The sequence below is a fragment of the Lactuca virosa genome, chromosome 8 (genome assembly GCF_052849685.1).
Source record: "Lactuca virosa cultivar CGN04683 chromosome 8, Lactuca_virosa_CGN04683_v6, whole genome shotgun sequence".
NCBI classification, from domain to species: Eukaryota; Viridiplantae; Streptophyta; class Magnoliopsida; order Asterales; family Asteraceae; genus Lactuca; species Lactuca virosa.
In genome coordinates this window covers 49,835,693-49,843,658 of record NC_136433.1, presented here as the reverse complement: position 1 = coordinate 49,843,658, position 7,966 = coordinate 49,835,693, and positions in this window count along the sequence as shown.

The following is a 7,966-nucleotide window of genomic DNA, read 5'->3' as shown; positions in this document are numbered from 1 at the left end:
AATTTATAAATACCCGCTTACCAATTATCCTCAAAAGTCAAAAACGGTCAACCCTTAGTCAAAGTCAAAGTCAACTATCAAGGTCAACAGTCCATGTTGACCTTAACTCGCCGAGTACCCTCAGCTACTCGCCGAGTTCCTTGCATAACTTGCCAACTCGCCGAGTCACCATGCCACTCGCCGAGTCCAAGGCAATCTTCATCGGACTCACCGAGTTGTTCATCCAACCCGTCGAGTTCATGACCATCTTCATATGACTCGCCGAGTCTACCATGCGACTCGCCGATTCCCTTTAGTCCTTCATCCATACAGATGCTTTTTAAGCCATGCTAAGGCTCCATACTACAGATCCAACTTCCCAAGGCATGCTTATCACGTAAAGTTGCAAACTTTACGTGCATGCAAGGCTCTAATGACTCAAAATGCCAAAACCAAGCTTGAAATGGGGTTTTACACTTAAGGAGGGGTTCATACTTGCCAATGTTGATAGCTTTATGGACTTACAAATCAAAGAGAGTTCAGATCTGAAGTTACAACTTCAGATCTGAGCTCATACCTAAGAATAGCTTCATAACCAAGCCAAAAAGCCCTAACTTCATCCAAAGAGATCTAGAAAGGAATGAGGCCAATATCATGAATTGATACCTCAAATGAAGCTAGCTGAGATTGACTTCAGACCCACAAACGTTCTTGCCTCCAACTTCTTGATCTTCAAGCTTCTTGCATCAAGGTCTTCTTTCCAAGCTTGAAATTTACACTAATATGGAGCACACACACGAATTAGGGTTTCTGGACTCTCAAGAGGCTGCAAAGGAACTAAGGGAGGCTAATGATCCCTTAAATAGGGTGCCAAACCCCGGAAATTAGGGTTTCACCCTCCAGCTCCAACTCGTCGAGTCACTCTTCCGACTCAGCGAGTTGGTCACTTAAACATGTGGCCCAAACCCGTTGCTACTCGACGAGTCAGGCAACCAACTCGTCGAGTAGATATTGAATTCATGAGAATTTATAACCATCAATTGGTATTCGAGAATCGGGGCGTTATAGTTTGAAGCCCTTAGAAACCAACCATTTTTTGTAGCGTGTGATTGTCCTTGTCTGATCCTTTTTTATTTTATATACCTACTTATAGTCTACAACATTTATATTGTTTTGACGTGGCACTAAGGACCATGTACCATTCTTCATTTGGGTCGAGTATTCTTATAACATAGATGAGTGTCATTGTGGCAAAGTGTTAGAAATGGAAAAGGATGGAGGTTATGTTTGAGAGTAGTGTGTACTCGTATGAAAGAAAGAAGGCTAGTATGATTTAGTTTGTTTGGGGTGAGGTTGAAGATGAGAAGGGAGCGAACGTGGAAGGGTAGTATTGGTAAGGTGTGTGTCTGGTTGGGATTCTGATGGTTTGGAGGGACTGTCGGTTTGTTGTTGTGAAATAATGTTTGTCTAAATAGGGGTAAGAGGTGAGTTGTCGGTTTGTTATTGTGTAATAGAGGAATGTAATTATTTTGTTGTGTCACTGGTAGGTATGAATAATAGGAGGTAAATTGTGTTCAGTTGGTATGGGAATAGTAGAATCAGATGTTGAAGGTGAGGGTGTAGATTGATTTGGGTTGGATGTAGAAGGTGGTTGATTTTGGAGTGATATAGGAACGTGATAGTATGACACATATGGGTCGTATTTTGGTGTTTCTTAGTTAGGGGGTTGGGGCTGGTCATGTGGTGAAGTAGATAATGGAAAGGATGTCTCATTAAAACAAACATGGTGAGTAATGTAAATGCATTCAAATGATGGGTTGAAACATCGATAACCATGATGTGATGGGTTGTAGCCCAAGAAGACACATAGAGTGGAACGAAAGTCCATATTGTGTTTGTTATAAGGATGAATTTGTGGATAGCACTGACAACCGTAGACTTGAAGGAAAGAGAAGTCTAGTTTGCGGCGAAAGAGATGTTTAAATAGTGATGTATTGTTTGTGCTTCATGACGGAATTTGATTTATGATATAGACAACAGTTTCAAAGGCAAAATGCCAAAACTTTTGTGGGATGCGAGATTAGGTAAGTAGGGTCAAACCGGTTTTGACAATGTGTTGATGTCGTCTTTCTACAAAACAGTTTTGTTCACTTGTATGTGGACAAGAAAATCTATGAATAATACCGAGGGGAGAAAAGAATTGGGAGAGATTGCAGAACTACCCGCCCCAATCAGTTTGAATAGTTTTGAGTTTTGTTTGAAATTGTCTTTCAACCATGACAAGAAAGCTTACTTCTAAAGTATGATCGACTATGGATAATTTGAACAATCTAATTACTCAGGAAGTAAAACATGCAAAAGTGAAACGCAATGATAAACAATTGACAAAGGATAGTAAACAATACTTATAAATAAATCTTCATTACTTAATCATCAGATGTCAATTACATTTATATTGTTACAAGTTTCTAAATATCTATCTAATCACTAAAACTAATATCATCCTTCAGACCAATGCTCCTCGCATGTTGAACGTGATTAATCCTACTCAGACCCTTTGTGAGGGGATCTGCAAGATTCTCTTCTAATGATACCCTCTTGACGACAATGAGTCCTTCTTCTACCCGATGTATGATGAAGTGGTATTTTCTGTCGATATGTCTGGATCTTCCATGATCTCTTGATTCCTCGGTCAAGGCAACCGCTTCTTCATTATCGCAGAAAATCTCCATGGGCTCCTTTATGGCTGGTACGACTCCAAGGTCTCCAATGAAGTTCTTCAACCATATAGCCTCCTTTGACGCTTCGCTCGCGGCTATATACTCTGATTCACACGTTGAATCAGCCACGGTCTCCTGCTTGGAACTTTTCCAAGTCATAGCTCATCCATTGAGTGTAAACACCCAACCAGACTGAGGAAGAAAGTTATCTCGATCTGTCTAAAAACTGGCGTCACTATAACCAGTAACTCTCAAGTCATCACTGCCACCAAGTACAAGGACCCAGTCCTTAGTCCTTCGCAGATACTTAAGAATGTTTTTGACTGTTATCCAGTGAGCTTTACCCGGGTTCCCTTGATATTAACTGACCATGCTCAGATCAAAAGCCACATCAGGGTGAGTACATGTCATAGCATACATGATCGATCCAACGGCGGAAGCATATGGAACTCGACTCATTTCTGCTATCTCTTCATCAGTACTCGGACTCTGAGTGTTACTCAGTTTGGTATTGCTCTCGATAGGAAACTCTCCTTTCTTGGAATTCCCCATGCTAAAACGCTTTAGCAATAAGTCCAATTAGTCTACTACTCCTATTCCTCAAGATCCTTATCCCCATAATATAAGCAGCCTCTCCTAGATCCTTCATAGCGAAACACTTTCCAAGCCAGGACTTAACCTCATGCAAGGATGGAATGTCGTTTCCTATGAGTAGTATGTCATCAACATACAATACTAGAAAGCTAACTATACTCCCACTAGCTTTGACATACACACAGGACTCATCCTCACTCCTAGAGAAACCAAATTCTTTGACTTTCTCATCGAAGCAAAGATTCCATCTGCAAGATGCTTACTTCAATCCACATATGGATTTCTCAAGCTTGTACACTCTATTGGGGTATTTAGCATCCATAAAACCCTCTGGCTGACACATGTAAACATCTTCAGCTAGCTTTCCATTGAGGAAGGCGGTTTTGACATCCATATTCCAGATTTCATAATCATGAAACGCAGTTATGGCTAACTAACCCTAATAGACTTGATCTTAGCCACTGGTGAGAAGGTCTCATCATAGTCAACCCCCGGGGTTTAAGTAAAGCCCTTCGCAACTAGTCGTTCCTTGAACATGTGTACCATTCCATCCACGTTGGTCTTCTTCTTGAAGATCCATTTGCACCCAACAGTCTTACGACTTGGTACATTGTCAACCAACTTCCAAACTTGGTTGTCATACATGGACTTGATCTCGCTGTCCATTGCCTCTTTACATTTTGCAGACTCAGGGCCCACGATGGCTTCCTTGTAGTTAGAAGGATCATCCAAATTTACCAATGTACTATCACTGATAAACGTATCACCAACTGTAGTTATATGGAAACCATAAAACTCAGGTGCCATTCTAACTCGATTGGAACGTCTAAGAGGTAATGAATCGTCGATAGGTTCAACAGGAATTTCTTCCTCAGGTTGAGTGCTATTGTTAGAGGTTCCTTCATCGCTTGAATCTTGAATTTCTTCAAGATCAATAGTACTCCCACTGTCCTCCTTTCATATGAGTTCCCTCTCGCAAAAAAATCCCCTCCGTGCTACGAAGACCACGTTCTCACTAGGTCTATAGAACAAGTATCTAAAGGATTTATGTGGGTAGCCGATGAAAATACATCGCTCACTTCGAGGTTCAAGCTTGTTGTGAGTCTCTCATCTAACGAAAGTTTCACAACCCCAAACCTTGATATGTGCCAACGAGGGACCTTCCCTGTCCACATCTCGTGAGGTGTTTTGGAAACCTTCTTTGTTGGGACTAGATTAAGGATGTGAGTGACAGTCTCTAAGGCATACCCTTAGAATGAGATTGGTAGCGAAGATCTACTCATCATGGAACGAACCATGTACAACAAGGTTCGATTACGCCTCACGGCCACACCATTAAGTTGTGGTGTCCTAGGAGGTGTCAATTGTGAAACAATTCCACATTCCTTAAGAAAGTCGTGGAACTCGATACTAAGATACTCACCACCTCTATCATATCTGAGCATCTTTATCTTCCTGCCCAATGATTTTCGACTTCATGTTTAAACTCTTTGAACTTTTCAAAGGTTTCTGACTTGTACTAGATTAAGTAGATATATCAATATCAACTATAATCATCAGTAAAAGTCACATTAAATCGATTTGCATCCCTTGTGGTGGATCTGAAGGGCTTACAGACATCTGTGTGTATGAGATCCAACAATCCTTCACCTCTTTCACAAGTACCAGTGAAAGGTGATTTAGTCATCTTTCCAAACAAACAAGATTCGCACGTATCATCTGGCCTAAGGTCAAATGATTCCAACATTCCATCCTTTTGGAGTTGGGCAATGCGCTTCTTGTTGACATGTACAAGACGACAATGCCACAAGCATGCTTTGTCTAAACCATAAGACGAATCAATTTGTAACACACTATTTCCTAAATTGTCTACAACCATCATAGTTTCATATACACCATCACAAGGCAATGCTTCAAAATAAAATACACCATTATAATAAGCATTAATAGATCAATTCTCATTATTAAAAGAATATCTAAACCCTTTTCTGTACAAACCATGAAAAGAAATAATATTCTTCATCATTTCTGACGAGTAGCAATAATTATTCTAGTCTAAACATAACCCAATACTAAGCAATAAAGAATAAACGCCGATCACGGTAACAGGTGACGATCTTCTATTGCCCATTATCAGGTTTATTTTCCCAAGCTCCACATCCCTACTTTCTTTTAGTCCCTGCAAGTCAAAGCAAATGTGAAAACCACATCATGTATCAAGGACCCAAGAATTAGAATGGGATGAGTTTTTAGACAAAATAGTGTAAATACCTGCCGAGGTAGGCTTGATCTTGCCATCCTTAATATCCTGCAAGTATTTCGGGCAACTTCTCTTCCAATGCCCCTTTTTGTGGTAGTAGAAGCACGTTGCTTCTTTTGGATCTGAGGCAGGGGAGCAAAAATGGTTTTTCCTTTGGACCCACTACTAGAAGAACCATCATCACACTTTCCCTTCCAGTTTTTCTTCGAGGGAGCTTTCCTCTTTTTCCACTTTCCTTGTCCAATAGCCAGGACTGGCGCAACAGCAGCAGGAGTAGATTCAACACCTTTTCCTTTCAATCCACTTTCAGTGGTTCTCAACAAGCCTTGAAGTTTACTCAATGTAACTTTCTGTTTGCTCATATGATAAGTCATCTTGAACTGATCATAGCAAGGAGGCAATCGTTGCATGCGTTGCAAGTGGGCCGTGATGGACTCTCCATCCTTCATCTTGGTGGTTATAAATGATGTGACTATCTCATACCTCTCTTGATGTGCTCTTTGATGGTACTTCTCCATCAAGTCCTGACACATTTCATAAGGCCAATAGTCCTTATAAAACCGTTGTAGCTCAGGAGTCATAGTGGCCACCATAATACACGACACTTTGGTCGCGTCCTTGCAGTGGGTCCTATACTCAGCTATTTCTTCAGAAGTAGCTTTTGTTTCATCAATCTCGTTCACCTTGGCACAAATGCTCTAGAGCGAGAAAGTGTTGGAGTTATTGTTGTTGTTGGAGTTTGAGCCATAAGCGTTGTTTGAGCCATACATCTGAAAAAAAAAAGTTTTAGATTAGATAGTAAATCCTTAATATAACACCCAAATGAAATATTAAGGCTAGGACCCGAAACAATAATTCACAATTCAGAAAAGGGATGCCGTAATCCAATTGTAAATTATTTGAAGGTAGGTAAATGACGATTCACCAATTTCATCACGAAAATGAAATTTAAATGAATTAGGTTTTTGAATTGAAATTCCTAGATGTTTTGAGATTCATTGAACTATTCAATGACATGTTTAATCTCAATTATGCCCTTCAAATTAGTGATTGGGATACCGAGGATCACAAATAAGGTATGAATAACCATGCAAATTTTGGTACTCTCGATGTCATTTACCACCTAATAAATGTGTCGGTTAACCACACATGCTCCATTGATCAATGATAATTTACAAGCTACCCATTGACATCCTTTGTTAGTCCAAGTTAGTATGTCGGTTAACCACACACGCTCCGCTAACGACTTGACAAGGTGCAATGTGCAATTTCATGGATTAGCATCAAATTCACATTTTCCTAAAGTAACTAAGATTGGGAATTTTATAAAAACATTTAGTTACTTTATATATTTCATTATACTTGTTGATGAGAGTTTAATGTCCTATCCTACCCGTTCGGATAACGACAGTCAAGAGTGTGGTGGGTAAGAGTGTATACCCAATGGCGGTCATTTTATAGGCCACTTCCTTAAACACCCCTTATAGACCAGCTTCGTGAATAAGGCCTACTAATGGTAAGACTGACTTTTCTTATATATATATATATATATATATATATATATATATATATATATATATGTATATATATATATATATATATATAAATTAAACTTTTAATTATATAATAGTATAAGGGGGCAAAGTGGGCAGCCGCACAGAGCCCAAATTTTTTTATTAAATATTTGTATTCAAAAATAAAAACTTATAATAACGACAAGGGCCTATTTTTCTGGCTCGTCCAGGGCCTTTAATGATATTTGATTCCTCATGACCAATTGAAGATCTCAACATCCATCTAACTTCTATAACTTTTTAAGGTATAAAATTCCCAACTTTGTTGCATTTCATCTTGGATCTAAGTGTACTTGGTGTTTTGGTCTATTTTAATGAGTTTTCAGTGAGAGTTGAGAATAAAGTTTGCAACTTTATTACTCTCCTAGGTCCTAAGAACATTGTATGTTTTAGATCTGGACTCCAACACCTTTTGATCATTGTAGAATGTTTTCTTGGACCTCATAGACGAGGAAAGTTTTGATCTTTTGCCTTCCCTTTTAGCGATGCAAGTTATCTTCGTCATTTAGGTCATTTTGGGGTATTAAAGTTTAGATATTGAAAGCTTGAGACATTTTATGGATAAATTGGAAACTTTATCCATCTATACATCATGTTGATTCGGATATGAAGGTTTGAGACTTGGACTTAATGGATTTAGCTGAGAAAGATGCATTATTGGTTCCTTTAAGACTTAAAGACTAGATATTGGTTGTTGGACCATAGTTATGGATAAAGTTGGAAATTTTATCCATTATGAAGCTATTTAGGAACTAGATATGAGATTATGGGCCTTGGTCTGAAGAGATTAAGCACTTAATGAAGATTTTGGCCTTCTGACCAGAAGTCACGACGTGACA